Raw genomic sequence first — 15,926 nt, forward strand, 5'->3', positions numbered from 1 at the left:
TTTGGAAGTGGGCTATTAAAGTCTACTGAATAATATTCATATCCATTATTTGCCCTAAACCAGACTTGAAATTGCCTTCTTCACCACAGTGCCCAATTATACATGAATGCATTTCCAAATAGCCTACTCACTACAGAGAGATGAATACTTCACTTCCAGTGAAGACGGTGGGGGTGATTGGGGAGCGTTCAATAACGTGCTGTTTGTAGAGAGTTGCAAACTCTAGCTGGCTGGTTACCTTCTGCTGCTGTGTTCTGCTGCGGCTTTTCATGAACACTACTCACATAAAGGACTATTCCCAGAAAAGCCTGGTCCTTGGGCCATGTACTGGCCTTTCTCTATGTAATGTAGTTGGTCAACACTCGTGCATAAACCTTACTCTGCCCTGGTTCTCTATTGATTACTGACAGACTGACCATTTAATAATTTATACTTCCTGATCAATACTTCAATTAGGGACTGCTGGTGCCCTGATTAGCAACATTAGTGTCACAGTAATTGATGATAGCAAAACACATGTTCTGGCTCTGAAAACTGACCCACTTATCAATCAAAACAGCTACTTGTTATCAATAACTCCAGTCACCAATAACCAGCTCCTGGTTATCAATGACTCCAGTCACCTATAACCAGCTACTGGTTAACAATGACTCCAGTCACCAATAACCAGCTACTGGTTATCAATGACTCCAGTCACCAATAACCAGCTCCTGGTTATCAATGACTCCAGTCACCAATAACCAGCTCCTGGTTATCAATGACTCCAGTCACCAATAACCAGCTCCTGGTTATCAATGACTCCAGTCACCAATAACCTAATTGCATTCTAAACTGCAGACCATGATTAGTTGATTAATGGAGTCAGATGTGGTAACAGGTGTTGGGGCAAAGTTGTGTCACCAATCAGGCCCCCGAGGACTGGAGTTGCACATCCCTGCCCTAATGTGTTACACACCCAATACATATTGGTCCGGTAAATTTCTCAAATGGCCGGTAAATTAAAATCTTCCTGGTCACGTTTTCCGGCAACACATTTTCCTAACGGAAACCCTGGCATGCATGCACACATGCACACACACACAGACAGCATTTATCAGTGTATTCATGAGGTGAGTGAGTCACACAAGTCCTAGATCCCTGTAGATTGCTGGCTGCCAATGTTCCTCAGTCCTCATCCTCACTTCATAATCCGCTTCTGAAACCCATCGGATTCGTCCTCTGTTTACCCAAACCACGGCTAAAAATACTTCCTGGTTTCTGATTGCTTCAATTTTGCAAGCCTTCCTCAGCTCAGCGGGAGGGAGCATTTTTTCCAGATCGTTAAGCCTGCTTAATGGGGTGTTTCACGCTGTGGCGGTGGCACTCTTCGGCCCACTTTGTCCCACTTTCTATCACTCCAGCTAGGCTGTTTGTCATGTGAGATCTACAATAGCCATATAGAGAAGTAGCCTCGTACGAACCATCCTCTGTGTAGCGAAACAGAATGTAAGCTCACAAGATCAGGATGGTTCGTACCAGGCTAGTAGAGAAGGGGCTGTGGAACATCTAAACCAGATTTCACTGACGTCTTTACTGAGCATCACAGTCATTATCCATGCTGTGGGATGTTTGAGTTGGCATCGCTTCACCACAACAAATAATAGAAATGGATGCTGTTGCCTTGACTGCAGAAAGAGAACACAAATCGACAGAGATGTGACAATCCAGAGGTGCTCATTTAAATGTAATTTACTGCATCTGCACAGTGACATGTCAAATGGCTGGCCTTTAGATGTCCACCTTTAGACCCTGTCCCGACAATGAGGGACTGATGGGGATAAGCTAGGTGTGTGTTTGTGTGTGTGTGTGTGTGTGTGTGTGTGTGTGTGTTTGTGTGTGTGTGTGCTCACACGCAAAGTGAATGTGCAAAGTGCATGCGTGCAAAGTGCTAGCCAATACAAGAAAGCGTTAAGAATGAAATGCAGTTCATTCTTATTATCGTTACAATGGAATCTCACTAAGGGTGGCATTCAGTGTTTCTAAATGAGTAGATCAAAAACAGTTATTACTGCAAGTCATACACACCAAGCACATTCATTCCTTTCACTTCAGCCCAGATTCCATCTTGTCAATATACTGTAGGCGCTGACTAGTATTAACTCATTACAGAGGGGCAGTATAAGCTCAGTGTATAGTTAACACAGACAGAATAATACATTTGAAAGATTGTATATGCAGGGTTTCAAAGTGGTGCTTTCACATATTGGTTTATGTTGTTTTACACAAGGCTATTCAACTCGGCTGGGCACATACGGCATCAGTGCTCTGCTATTGGCTGTTCCCTCTGTACCAACATTAGCAGTGAGAGAAAGACCCTGCCATTACACACACACAGTCTTGCTTAACCTTCCGTCTCCGTAGCTTGTAGTCACTCCCATCACTCCATTCTGGCACCAATTTTATTTTCCGCCCTCTGCTTTCCTCTCTTCCGTCTGGTCATTTGTTCTGTCTGGGCTCCATCACAGTGGCAGTGGGGGAAGATGAAGTAAAGGCCATACTCCATAACACTGGACGTCTTACAATGAGCTTTGTTTATCACACTCACTCACCCACTTCAAATTCATCTTATTACCTGACTCCATCTCCGGGTCTCTCTCAACAACTCTGTATTCAACCCCATCCCAGAGCAGTTGGCAGAATACCAACTTTGTTTTTGTTTTTTGGTGTTCTATAGGTGCAGGTCGAGACGGCCACAACTCTGAAACTCAATATCCTTTTCAAAATTGAAACTGGAATAATCCTTCTTTCAAACTCCATATTGTTATACACCTCTCCTTCCCTGTCACTGTAAAGTCACTCTGTGAAGATCTTCAGTTGGCCTGTCAGTGTCTCTTCTTTAACGTGTCATCACCTGTCGACGACTTTGAGTTGTTACCGGTGAGTGTCTTTTTTCTAGGGGAGAACGGTTTTTAAAGCAAGTTGTTGATCATCTTTTATCCTGGCCTGGCTTTTTAAGATATTTAAAAAATATATGTTATTGGATAATGGGATGTTAAAATGCTCTCCCTCTCTTTGTCACTCTTTTCTGTCTCTTCCTCTCTCTCTCCCCCCCTCCCCCTCTCTCACCCTCCCTCCCCCTCTCTCACCCTCCTTCCCCCTCTCTCACCCTTCAATATCTGGAGTCTATATTCAGCCTGCTGTTCTAGCTGTTGCAGCAGGTGCCAGTGTGAGACACTAACATGCAGGTCCTCCATGTCATCTCCTGCGTCATCGAGAGGGTCAAAATCCAGGTGAGAGGTCAGGGGGTCAGGGGTCAAATCCCAAAGAGCTTATTGGCTAAAAATGAAGGGTTTTCTTCTTAGGGCTGGGCAATATAGCCGAGTGTACAAATCATTAAGGACACCTGCTATTCCCATGACATAGACTGACCAGGTGAATCCAGGTGAAATATATGATCCCTTATTGCTGTCACTTGTTAAATCCACTTCAATCAGTGTAGATGAAGGGGAGGAGACAGGTTAAAGAAGGATTTTTAAGCCTTGAGACAATTGAGACATGGATTGTTTAAGTGTGCCATTCAGAGGGTAAATGGGCAAGACAATAGATTGAAGTGCCTTTGAATGGGGTATGGTAGTAGATGCCAGGCACACTGGTTTGTGTCAAGAACTGCAACACTGCTTGGTTTTTTATGCTCAACAGTTACCTGTGTGTATCAAGAATCACCATAACGCAAAGGACATCCAACCAACTTCACACAACTATGGGAAGCATTGGGGTCAACATGGGCCAGCATCCCTGTGGAACGCATTCGACACCTTGTAGAGTCCATGCCCCGACGAATTGAGGCTGTTCTAAAGCAAAAGGGGGGGCACAATATTAGGAAGGTGTCCTTAATGTTTTGTACACTCAGTGTAAATAATATTCACATCCAATATGGTTTGATATAATCTTGTCCTGTACAATGAACGTTTGTGTCTCCATCTTGCTCTTAAAATTAGTGTTGCATAATAGTAGGACAAAACTGACAGTGAAGTAGTCCTATTTTTAGAACTTTTCATAGGAATTTAAATCCTCTTTTGTTACTCGACCAATGGTTACCATTTTTATAGTTACAGTTGCGGCCAAAGATATTGGCACCCTTGCACTTTTCTTAAATCATTCCCTATCTCTTCTAAAATAAGTTAAATTTGAAAAAACATTGCACAACCAATTTTATTTATATTTCTTACTTAAGTTTAGCATTTTTATTTAGAAAATAAAGACATTTTTTGTTTATTTAAGAAAATACAAAGTGTTGGTATTCCTGATTCCATATATGATCATGAGTCATATAATGCCTGATGAGAGCACCATCAGGAATACCAACATTATGTATTTTCTTAAATGAAAACACATGATTACTCATCCACAACGACACAAAAATTAAGTGCAATATGCATGTGAATTCCATTTGTAAACATGACTTAGACATTGTATAGGCCTATGCTATAATGTTGGGAGAGGCTATACGGACACGCCTGGTGCCCATATTGATAATTTATGTTGCGCAGCTGAGAGTCAAATGGAGATGAATGGATTCGATTCAGTCATTTCAGTCAGTGGTCCTCATGAGCCCTTCACAGCAATCTTTTTATGCCCGCTAGCTGGCAACAACAGCAGCATGGCACTAGTTAAAACTTGTAAAAGAAAGTGATGTTTATTTCGATGGGCATGGGAAAAATAACTTGTAGTGTTGGTCACCATCTGGATGTCACTGTGACATGCCAATTAGCCAACATAAAACAAGCCGTTGCAAATGACCAGTGCAAAGGCTTTGTATCGAGGTGCTTGCTACCCTCTCTGCTCCCGCCGACAGGTCTCCTAGAGTGAAGCAATATGGTTGAGTGAAGAGGCTAGTGCTTGCTGATGTGTTCCTTCCCATTGGACAGTTCCCACTCTATCGCGTCACCGGCGGTGACTAAAGTGGCCCATTTGTTCCATCCCAATTTATTTTATTTCGAGTAGGATAACAGCCTACACGAGAAATAACTTATAATATGGGTATTTGGTACTAGTAACCATCTGGATCTCACCGTGATACAGTCTACTGCTGCTGAATGGGGAGAGGGAAGTAGCTAGACGGTAACACAACAACACGGGGCCAGTGTCCTTCGCTCCCGCTTGCTGCAGTAAGGAGAGGGAAGTAGCTAGACGGTAACACAACAACACGGGGCCAGTGTCCTTCGCTCCCGCTTGCCGCAGTAAGGAGAGGGAAGTAGCTAGACGGTAACACAACAACACGGGGCCAGTGTCCTTCGCTCCCGCTTGCCGCAGTAAGGAGAGGGAAGTAGCTAGATAGTGTAGCCGATATCAGGCCAGGTTGACCGCTAAAGCACATTTATTGAACAGATCTTCACCTAAGATGTACAACTACGGCATTAATGTCTACATAAAAAAATAAAAAAATAAAGAATGATAAAAACTGAATGATTCTGAACACCCTCCCATGTCCCGAATTCGACAGACAAGTTTCTAATTCTCGCTGAAGTTTCTAGCCATATCTATAAACTAGCTAGCTGGTAAGGGTTCTTCTTCTTCCAACTGGCAGGTGCAAACACCGCCACCTACTGTACTGGAGTGTGAGGCCTGTCACGGAAAGTATTAATAATAATAATAATAATAATAATAATAATAATAATAATAATAATAATAATAATTATAATTGTAATTATAATAATTATAATTCAGACCCCTTCACGTTTCAGCCTTATTCTAAAATGGATTTAAATTTGTGTTGTTGTTATCAATCTACACAAAATAATGACGAAGTGTAAACAGGATTTTAGAAATTTTTGCAAATGTATTAAAAATAAGAAACAGAAATACCTTATTTACATAAGTATTCAAACCCTTTGCTATGAGACTCAAAATTGAGTTCAGGTGCATCCTGTTTCCATTGATCATCGTTGAGATGTTTCTACAACTTGATTGGAGCCAACCTGTGGTAAATTCAATTGATTGGACATGATTTGGAAAGGCACACACCTGTCTATGTAAGGTCCAACAGTTGACAGTGCATGTCAGAGCAAAAACCAAGCCATGAGGTCGAAGGAATTGTCCGTAGAGCTCCGAGACAGGATTGTGTCGAGGCACAGAGGTGACCAAGAACCCAATCGTCACTCTGACAGAGCTCAAGAGTTCCTCTGTGGAGATGGGAGAACCTTCCAGAAGGATAACCATCTCTGCAGCACTCCACCAATCAGGCCTTTATGGTAGAGTGGCCAGACAGAAGCTACTCCTCAGTAAAATGCATATGACAGCCCTCTTGGAGTTTGCCAAAAGGCACCTAAAGGACTCTCAGACCATGAGAAACAAGATTATCTGGTCTGATGAAACCAAGATTGAACTCTTTGGCCTGAATGTCAAGCGTCACATCTGGAGGAAACCAGGCACCGCTCATCACCTTGCCAATACCATCCCTACAGTGACGCATGGTGGTGGCAGCTGTGGACGTTGTGGATGCTGTGGATGTTTTTAAGCGCAGGGATGAGGGAAAGATGAACGGAGCAAAGTACAGAGAGATCCTTGATGAAAACCTGCTCCAGAGCACTCAGGACTTCAGACTGGGGTGAAGGTTCACCTTCCAACAGGATAATGACCCTAAACACACAGCCAAGACAACACAGGAGTGGCTTCTGGAGAAGTCTTTGAATGTCCTTGAGTGGCCCAGCCAGAGCCTGGACTTGAACCCGATCGATCATCTCTGGAGAGACCTGAAAATAGCTGTGCAGCGACGCTCCCCATCCAACCTGACTGAGCTTGAGAGGATCTGCATAGAGAAATGGGAGAAACTCCCCAAATACAGGCGTGCCAAGCTTGTAGCGTCATACCCAAGAAGACTTGAGGCTGTAATTGCTGCCAAAGGTGCTTCAACAAAGTACTGAGTAAAGGGTGTAAATACTTTTGTAAATATGATATTTCAGTGTTTTATTTTTAATAAATGTGCAAACATTTCTAAAAACCTGTTTTTGCTTTGTCATTATGTGTAGATTGTTGAGGGAAAAAAAATTGAATGAATTTTAGAATAAGGCTGTAACGTAACAAAATGTAGAAAAAGTGAAGGGGTCTGAATACTTTCCGAATGTACTGTATACCACTATATTCTCTTAACTAACCCTGAATAATTCCCTACAAACCTCACTACTCCCATCACCCCCACCCAAAATTTCACCCACTCCCCATTCCAGTCCAACCTCTCTTACCCTATCAAACAACCTCTCCCTTTCCACCTCATACATTTCACAAAATAATAATACATGTTCAACCGTGTCCTCTACCATACATCCAATACCACATTCCAGTACCATGTTTCCCTATCAATTTCTAAGATTAATTATAATATGCCATTTAGCAGACGCTTTTATCCAAAGCGACTTACAGTCATGCGTGCATACATATTTATTTTTTTTGTGTATGGGTGGTCCCGGGGATCGAACCCACTACCTTAGCGTTACAAGCACCGTGCTCTACCAGCTGAGCTACAGAGGACCACATTAATTCAATCCCGTATGCCCTAGTCTCATCCTACACAACATAACCTCCTCCCTTCTGTTCCCATTATATGACACTATCTCCCGTACAGATTTCCTTGTACTATAAAAATGTCTGCCCTTACCACTTTCCTCCCATTGTCTCTGCCAGCAATCTAACCCACTAACCCACTCTGCCAGCAATCTAACCCACTAACCCCCTCTGCCAGCAATCTAACCCACTAACCCACTCTGCCAGCAATCTAACCCACTAACCCCCTCTGCCAGCAATCTAACCCACTAACCCACTCTGCCAGCAATCTAACCCACTAACCCACTCTGCCAGCAATCCAACAGAACTGAATTTCAATACCATTTCTTTGTAACCCCAACAACAGCATCGTTATTTCTAACCATAAGTCCTCACGTTCTGACCTTCCAGATCTTAAACTACACAAAAATGATGCGGAGTCCGAACATATTGCACTCTTCTCGGTTGCACCTCCTCTATCCATTGCAATCCAACAGTTATCGCAACCATTTCTGTTGAATATACAGATAAATCATTAGTTTGTTTCTTGCATAGATTAACATCAAACTCAGGAATAAATACACCTGCTCCTGTCCTCCCATTCATGCGATCCTTTGAACCATCTGTATAGACTGCAAGACAAGAATAAAACGGACTAGTAATATATTGATCCACTATTGCTCCTACATTATCTTCACACCACTGTTTATTTTCTTCTATCAGGCTAAGATCAACATGTGATCTTGGATAAAACCATGGTGGCACATTTCCTATTGCCACAGATGGCCCTATAACAATATCTCTGAGTCCATATTCATCAACCCTTTTTCCAATCTCTGGGCCAAAACCCTTCTTTTGATATTGTTCATATTCCCAACAGTCTTCCAATACTGTCAGCGTAGGATGATCTACCGTACTACCCTTCAGTCTTGCCCAGTATGCCAGGGCTGGTTTAATTTTTCTAAGGGATAGTGGCATTTCCCCAGTATCTACTTGTAAAGCCTCAACCGGTGTGGTTTTAAATGCACCATCGCCCATCCTGAGTGCCCTCGCTTGCATCCTATCAAGGCGCAACAGTGATGTAAAAGCTGCAGAACCACATACAAAGCACCCATTATCTACGGACGATCTCATCGAAGTAAGATAACTATTCAGTAAAGATTGCCCATCTGCCCCCCCAATCATGACCAACTATTGTCTTCAAGATTGAATACTTTCTTACATTTAGTCTCAATACATACAATAGGATGTCTCCAGCTTTTCATCAAACCATAGCCCCAAATACTTAAATTCTGTTACCCTTTCCATTCGTTCTCCATATAATTGAACACTGACATCTTCCTTAATCTTTTTGTTAGTGAACAACATGTGGCAAGATTTAGATAAATATTACTTATAACCCCATGATAAGGACCATTCATCTACCGCTACAACAGCATTTTCTCCATTACATAAAAAATATTCCTTCCCCTTTTCCAAATGGCACAATCATCTGCATATAACACCGCCCCTATACCCTGTCCAATATCCCCAACGATGTCATCAATCATCAACCCTGTGGAGTTCCATTTTCCACCTCATATTCTCTTGATAACTCCAATCCCACCCTTACCTGGAAGCTTTGGTCAAACAAGAAATCCATAATGATCCAGTTATACATTCTCCCACTAATACCCATTCCATTCAATTTAATCAGTAGACCTTCCTGCCACATTGTATCATATGCTTTTTCAACATCAAAATATACTATTGAAATCACTTCCTTCATTGCCAAAGCTTTGGTCACCTCAGTACTAACTTTAACCAATGTATCAAGGGTAGTCCATCCTTTTCTGAATCCACTCTGGTATGGATTTAATAGTCCCCTATGTTCCAGATAATACATCAATATTCTTCTACAATGGACTTTTCCATTCATTTACAGAGATTTGATGTAAGTGCAATAGGTCTATAACTAGCAGGACTGGATGGATCTTTACCAGGCTTCACAAAAGGCAAAACCACAGCACGTTTCCATCCTGATGGTGGCACTCCTGTCCTCCATATTTTGGCAGATGTTTAAACATAATGTAGCATAATCGATCCTCATCTGGAGCAGTGCAACGACACCCCTCCAAAGCCCTCGTTATTTCAAACATAATGAATTCAGCATTCAGTGATTCTCCAGAATCACACTTTTTACAGTATACATCTTCAAGCATTCTTAGCTTTTCTTCCTTACGTCTTTTATATTCATCACTTAGATTGTCAACTTTATGCACTGCTGCAAAAGCTCTTCCTACAGCGTCTGCTTTTTTCTTTGTTTGAAACAGCCATAACATCTTCCTCAGCTAACACAGGTATCAGGTATCTATCTATACTGTCAGCCATAACATCTTCCTCAGCTAACACAGGTATCAGGTATCTATCTATACTGTCCGCCATAACATCTTCCTCAGCTAACACAGGTATCAGGTATCTATCTATACTGTCAGCCATAACATCTTCCTCAGCTAACACAGGTATCAGGTATCTATCTATACTGTCCGCCATAACATCTTCCTCAGCTAACACAGGTATCAGGTATCTATCTATACTGTCAGCCATAACATCTTCCTCAGCTAACACAGGTATCAGGTATCTATCTATACTGTCCGCCATAACATCTTCCTCAGCTAACACAGGTATCAGGTATCTATCTATACTGTCAGCCATAACATCTTCCTCAGCTAACACAGGTATCAGGTATCTATCTATACTGTCAGCCATAACATCTTCCTCAGCTAACACAGGTATCAGGTATCTATCTATACTGTCCGCCATAACATCTTCCTCAGCTAACACAGGTATCAGGTATCTATCTATACTGTCAGCCATAACATCTTCCTCAGCTAACACAGGTATCAGGTATCTATCTATACTGTCCGCCATAACATCTTCCTCAGCTAACACAGGTATCAGGTATCTATCTATACTGTCAGCCATAACATCTTCCTCAGCTAACACAGGTATCAGGTATCTATCTATACTGTCCGCCATAACATCTTCCTCAGCTAACACAGGTATCAGGTATCTATCTATACTGTCAGCCATAACAACTTCCTCAGCTAACCTTTCCCCATCATCCACTTTAACAGTTCCCACACATCCCCCAGTTGTGTTTCCCTTCCTATAGCAGAGCAGAATTCCCGCCATGCGCCTTTCTTTGCGTTCTTAATGACTTTCCCAGCCAACGCTCTCATTCTCTGAAAGACTATCATGCTATCAAATGTCAAATGATTCTTCAAAGTTTTAAAAGCATTATCACGATCATTGATGGCCTTATTGCATGCTTCAGTCCACCAAGGAACCATCCCCCCTCTTATTGGAATAGCCAATAAGGCAGCATCCAATATGACTGAATTCACAGATGCAGCACAGTCTTCTACTGACCCTTCCATTGACAAGTTATGACTCTCCTTTTCACAAAAAATGTAAAAAAGTTCCTAGTTTGCTTTGTCAAAGCACCCATTTGAAACCAGTTCCCTTTTCTGAAAACATACTTCAAGATCTATGTTGCACATGACTGGGAAATTATCACTACCTATTGTGGATTCTATCTTCACATTCAACTCACATATACCAGCAATGGAGGAGGATGCCTATGTAAGATCTAAACATGACGATGTACCTCTAGTCACATTTACCCGTGTAAACCACTAAACCATTGACATCTGTAGTATTGCTTCTCCACACATCTCCTTATCACCTTTACTGGATTTCGCAACTATGTCTAATTCAGATACAGAGATGGGCTTACAAGGATTATAGTATTTCAACAATGTGATATTACCCCCTTCTCTATAAATCTCCACTGCCACACATTCATGTTTTTTGAAACCATTAATCACTCTGTGCTACACCTTTAATAAATGTAGCACACCCACCACCCGAACCCTCTATTCTTTCACTTCTCACAGAGATAAAACCAGGTATAATATAATCCAATTGAGGTTCAAGCCATGTTTCTTGTATACACACCACGTCACGTAAAACATCTATATCATGTAAAAACGTCTTAAATTATTGTCCATTGGGTATCAAACTCCTAGCATTCCATTGTACAACAAGGAACACCATAATACTATGTATTATGATGATCATCATTTGAATTTTGGTTCAGCATTCGATGTGTCAGTTCTACCGTAACTTCAGAAATCCCCAGAATGTCTTTCGCTGCCCTCGCTACTTATTTTATTTGTGCAGTCCTGCTCTTATGTGGAGCAGTCATATTGCCCTAATGCTACCATCTGAACTATCCGCCATGCCGACCCCAGTCACAGTACAGTTGTGCCAAATCCGCCAAAAAACAAACAAAGATACAGCTTGTTCGCACTTTTCGACCACCACTGACTACTACTGGGCATCGTCTGTCAAAGGGCTCTTCTTCTTCTTCTTCTTCTTCTTCTTCTTCTTCTTCTTCTTCTTCTTCTTCTTCTTCTTCTTCTTCTTCTTCTTCTTCTTCTTCTTCTTCTTCTTCTTCTTCTTCTTCTTCTTCTTCTTCTTCTTCTTCTTCTATGCCAGTCTGCAAACAAACATAAGAGGCGCATGCCGCCACCTACTGTATTGGAGTGTGTAGTCAATCACAGCGTTGAAGGGCTCATCAGGACGACAGACTGAACTGATTTAACCGAATCCGTTAGTCTCCACTCGACTCTCGCTGCGCGACACCCATCATCAATTTGGAGACCAAGCGTGTCCATCTAGCCTAGCCCTATAATGTTTTCTTACAAAGAGAAAAATATGCACGCTTGTGTGACTCTCATAAAGGGGGTGTGTCTGTTGCACATACTTGTAATTTCCTACTCCGTGGAAATGTGATGTGCTGTCACTGTTAAGTAGTTCTCTGTAGCCCTCGAGGTCCATCCATCTGTAGTAAGCGCAACACAGAGTGCAATGGCCATTTCATTGACAACTTCGGCTTTAGCTTGCTTATATAGTGTGTACTACCTGTTTGCTGAAATGGGTGCGAGAGAGCGAAGTTCGTAACGTGGCTCGAGCACTTTCACGAGGTGCTGATAGCCGCTGTTCTTCTCAACCACCTAGAATGGCCGCATATCCGCGGCTATAAACATATCTATCACTCTTGTAATTTCTTTGGCCCAGTCTAAATCAGCTGCGAAGGGCTGCTTTAATGCAGAGAGTCTAAATTGTGTTGTTGTTTTTTTGCTTTTCGGTTTTGCTCCGGTGGTAGGAATACTGGAGTGATGTCAGCATAAATGTGTCAACATGTTTGAGATTTTGGCAGCTGCATAGGTGTGGTATCTGAGGAATTTATGACTTTGCTAATGGTTTCAAATGGTTTTAGAGGATGTTGACTCAGCTTAAAGGGAGCATCTGGGGAGTAGTTCTATAGGGGCACCCTAAAGCCGAGGAAGTCTGTTAGGTGGCCTCCTGGGATTGGTCTGTAGGGAAAACACCCATATTATGTTACATAGGGCATAGGATATAAATACCACGGTTTAAAAAAAGGAGGACAGAATAATCATATTTGAGATTGGGCGGTTATTCTCCAGATATATATAATAAACCTTTATAATCAAAGTACAGCGTCAGCGGATTTCCTTGTTTTCACAGCATAATTAGCAATGTTTTCTCGACACCAAAAAAATGGCGACGAGGTATTTGGTCGTGTTGCGTCTTTTCTCAGCGTTCCATTCATGGGCGCCGAGCTGACTTTCGCTCCAGAGTCCGGCAGATAAGGGTGAGTTTTCTCACTACTTTGGGCACTGGTTAGTTTGTGTGTCTGTGTGTGTGCGTTGAATGAATGCACTGTTAAGAACTTGTGTGTGTGCTTTGCTGTTATTTGCTGTGGGATAGGAGTCCGTTCTAAATTTGTTTGCGTTGCAAGCAATGCGAAAAGGGGGGAGTGTCTATAGGGATATTTTACTTGAATAAAATTCAAGAAGAATAGAATGAAGGAATAAGGCCAGGAACTAAGGTAAATGTATACAAATTAGGCCATTGCGAATCTATGGAAGCCCTCTAAGGAGGCGATCATTAGGATGGGCCGAAAATCCTAAAAGCACGTTAGGTGTATTTAGGTAAGTCCTAGGGGGCTTGAGGTTGTGGTATATATATTCGGTTGCAAGTTACCGCTCAATTTATGGTTGACGAATTATATGATTGATGTGACCGCTCATCGAATGTCCGCGGAACTCGTGGTAGCAGAAATTTAGGAACAATGGAATTATGCGGCGCAATGGAGGTAGCATACTGCCTTAGGGGTCCATAGGAATGGGATAAGCCTCTTAAACTGTATGTATGTATGTATGTGTGTAGAAGAAAGTAGGATTTGTGTTCAATGTTTTATGATGGTTTGTGAGCTCTGTTAAAGTGTTACTGTTTGTCTATGGGGGATAAAAGAGAGGGACTGTCTACTTTCTGTTGTCTAGCTGGGACAGAGCTGGGAGAGAGCTCCCTCCACTCTGAAATCGCAGTGGTGAATGTACTACGCATGCGTGTGATTTTATGACTTTAGAGTTACGTAAGGGCAAATGTGCCACTCCTCTGCCTGCACTGAGTTGCTGGGAGACGCAGACTCAGAACAGACAGAGCACACAGAGAGGGGGGATTTGAACACGAATAGAATGTTCTGTTTGTTAAATAGGCTGTTGCTTAATGATGAAACTATTTGATTGAGATCTATTGAATTGATAAATGAGGGATATGTTGACGGATTAAAATAAAAATAATTAAATAAATAAATAAAATAAAATGTTATTGAGCTATTTATAATATTCCTGAGTTATTTCTTAGAGCGAATGTGACTAGAGGAATATTGAATGGTTGAAATAACCCAGTGAGTGCATAAACTACTAAATTATTGTCTGTTTCTTTGTTTTTCTGTCATATGAGAGATAAGAAGGAGGAGAGAGAGAGAAAGTGCTGACGAGTGCATCATGCGACAGAATGTGCTGCAACGGATCAAGTCAAATCAAGGCTAGTACTGTTCTATTTACAAAATGTACCTTCCCATAGAGGATATTTTGGTTGCCTAGCATATTTGATGTTATGACAATTTGACAAGGACTTGGCAACAGACTGATCAATTGATGTAATTAAGAATTGCATTTTGGAGTTTTTGTGCATGAGTGGGTTTGATTAGAGTTGAGGGGGAAATTGAGTACTGACATTATTCTGTAAAACTAAGGTAATTGGGTGCTTATTAAGCAATGGGATTTGTGAGTGCTGTAGTGTTGCTGGATTAGAGGTCTTTATTTTTTGGATTGCTCTGAAGTTGACTACTTTCATTTCCTTTCCTGATTGGATGTGGTAAGATTGCCACTAATCAATAATTTGGTAAAATAAAATAAAATAAAATAAAATGAATAAATAAGTAAATTGATGAATAAATTAATTAATAAATGCATTAATTAATTAATTTGGGGAAGAAAATAAGAAAAAAAGAGGGAACTATAGGCTACATAGTCTAAAATAATGAAATAATTTACAATAAAGGAATATAAAAGAGTTGTTACAAGGGGGAAAAAGGACATAAAAACTATGAAAGTAATTACTCCTGTTGATGTAGTAGAAAATAGTAATCCTTTAGTTAATGGTATTGCAAGGTTATCTGGAAAAGGGAATAAACGTTGGCCTGACATTGAACAACCATAGCTAGTGGAAGGGACTTTTAACCCTGACGTCATCAACATGATGAAAGTGATTGAATAATAGAGAGAGGAAAAGCAGAAACGACCATAAAGATTAATCAAAACTCCAAAAGTAGGAAGAAAATGAGATGTCTGGAAACTAAGGGTGGAGTGAGGTTAAGGAAGATGGAACTTGAAGATGAAGAAGATGAAGATGATGATGATGATCAGAGTAATTGAGAAGAGATCATGGGTGGATATGACTCTGTGATTAGAAAGAGGGCTGAGGAAGTTGAAGGAAGAAGAAGGATACTAGAGATTCGATCTCTGAGGAAAGTGAAGATGGAGAAAGCAATGAAGATTTGGAGATTAAAGGTGCTTTATGTTCAAGAGGATTTTATCCTACAATGACCAGCACAGAAGAAATAGAAAGAGATATAGACCGATGCGTATCATGCCTGGATAAGGGGAATAATTTAGAAGAAGTAAAGGAACTGGAAGAACAACTCAAGAAACTGAAGATACAGAAGAGAAGAAAAAACTGCTGGGAAAAGGATCCCAAGAATTGGAGAAGAATAATACATTGAGGAAAGGAAAGAGAGCACAAGTAAGAAGATGATGGAAGATGATATTTCGAGGACAGAACCTAGAATATAAGCCTTTGAAGAATACCGATATGTCACCAACTAGAAAGAACAGGACCAAGAAACTCTCAGAAAACTTGATGAAATACAACTGGGGGAGAATAAGAAGGAGAAGAAAAGCTTTGGTTATGAAGAATCAGTGTGCACCAAA

The 15,926-nt window shown here is 41.3% G+C and overlaps 1 pseudogene; it reads left to right on the plus strand.

Annotated features, from left to right (window-relative positions):
• LOC121583088 overlaps positions 1-15,926 on the plus strand; it is a 254,041-nt pseudogene that overhangs the window by 67,398 nt on the left and 170,717 nt on the right.

The sequence above is a fragment of the Coregonus clupeaformis genome, chromosome 18 (genome assembly GCF_020615455.1).
Source record: "Coregonus clupeaformis isolate EN_2021a chromosome 18, ASM2061545v1, whole genome shotgun sequence".
Classification (NCBI taxonomy): Eukaryota; Metazoa; Chordata; class Actinopteri; order Salmoniformes; family Salmonidae; genus Coregonus; species Coregonus clupeaformis.